We start from the raw sequence: 1,834 nt of genomic DNA on the forward strand, positions 1-1,834 counted from the left end.
TGTATCAAGCGAAGGTGATTGATTTGATTTGCGCTGTGATTTCCTGCTTGTGTATTGGAGTGTAGTGTGTATTTGGTGTTTATAACAGAAGTGTGCCGATTGCAGTGTATCAAGCGAAGGTGATGGAGTTTTGGTTCCTTGCCCGCTGTCGCCTCTGGCTTGCTTAGTTGGGGACATTGTCATTTACAGCGATTATCGTTGACTTGATTGCAAATTACTTGCACAGATACTATTTAAACTGAACTGAGCTGCATGATGACCATCGCTGAATTCAATGATGAACTGCCTTTAACTGTCATTTTGCATTATTGACACTGTTTTCCTGTTGTTCAGTTGCTTTGAACGCAATCTTTTTTTGTTTAAAGCGCTATATAAATAAAGATGACTTGACTTGAGTTAGTGTGTATTTGGTGTTATATTTAAAGGGTTTACGACTTGCCTTGAACGTGTACCTTTCATTGGAGAGTTATTTATTTGCTTTTTTATGTTTTAAAAGTTTTAATGTTTTAAGTTAAATATTTTTGTGCACCTGCCTTTGTCCTTTTAATTAGGATATATCTATTACCCGCCCACATACCGTATTGTTCCTGCTACTGGTAAATTAATCGGGCATTGGTCTGTTTCTGGCCGTGGTAAGGCACCCATAGTCTGTATATCTATCTATCTATCTATCTATCTATCTATCTATCTATCTATCTATCTATCTATCTATCTATCTATCTATCTATCTATCTATCTATCTATCTATCTATCTCCATCGCTGTACTTGTGCTGCCTACATGTCAAATTTCCTACTTACCACTTCAAAGTAGTAATTACGATTCTTCGCTTTCAAGTGCTTTGTTGTCAAATGAGAAGAATAAGAATCATGAAAGTTCATTCTTGCCCATTTCTTGAAGAAATCTTACTAAAGCCAACACACACTGACCATATTAAGTCAATATTCAAAGGTTTTTGATTAAAATGTAGTGTCACATTTGTTGGAAACCATATAAACATTCACGGTGCTATCTAGATAGTTTGCTGACAGTTCTGGAATTTTGGTCAAAAATTTTGTTTTTTTTTGTAAAATGCGTACAACATGCATCTAGTGGTTATTTCTAATATACATGACTGTAACTGCAGTTGAAAACATTGTTGTGGGAAAAACAAACAAAACTAGTAACCAGAGCAATAGTTCTCTCCTCCACCATTTTTATATTTTATAGCCATGAAGAAAGCATTATTCCCATCAAGCACTGTGAATTATGCAATCAGGAAACTTCTTATATATTTAAAATGCTGTAAATCCAAAGGTTTTATGCATATAATTAATGATAAAAAAAAAATAAAATAATAAAAAACATTTTGATTTAATACTTCCAGAGTCTAGTCCACTAAAAAAAGTAGGAGATTTCTGTACACTGCACCTTTCAGGCCATAAATGCTTTGCTATCTCTTATGGAAACAATTTGAAAGACTTCAGTACTCAACAGACTGTCAGTCTTAATTATTACTCTGAGCCTTTACATTCCTCTTGGGTTTTTGTTGTACTAAACTTCACTTATGACAATTATACGCACTAGCCTCATGGGGTGAAGCTCAGACTCTGAGCAAATGGGTATTTCAAACTGCAAACACCCAGATAACGAATGCCAATTGATAGAGAATAGTGATTATTTTAGGAAAATTATGAGGAAATGAATTTATAAATATCTTATAATCTTCTGTGAGATTCTACCATTATATTTTAATATTATTCATGCAACACCCCTGGTGACACAACCAAATGAGCTGCATTTAAGCGGGTGATCTTGTCCTCCTCCAATTAACTCTCAACTCTGTATTTTTGTTT

General features: G+C 34.3%; 1 long non-coding RNA gene across 1 annotated transcript in view; it reads left to right on the plus strand.

Annotated features, from left to right (window-relative positions):
• LOC122148660 overlaps positions 1–487 on the plus strand; it is a 1,171-nt gene extending 684 nt beyond the window's left edge. The window contains exons 2-3 of the long non-coding RNA XR_006162536.1: positions 1–61; positions 397–487. The exon at positions 1–61 is cut by the window's left edge and continues 505 nt beyond it. This is a non-coding gene — a long non-coding RNA (uncharacterized LOC122148660). The remainder of the gene's footprint in view (positions 62–396) is intronic.
• The last annotated feature ends 1,347 nt before the right edge of the window (positions 488–1,834 follow it).

The sequence above is a fragment of the Cyprinus carpio genome, chromosome A18 (genome assembly GCF_018340385.1).
Source record: "Cyprinus carpio isolate SPL01 chromosome A18, ASM1834038v1, whole genome shotgun sequence".
NCBI classification, from domain to species: Eukaryota; Metazoa; Chordata; class Actinopteri; order Cypriniformes; family Cyprinidae; genus Cyprinus; species Cyprinus carpio.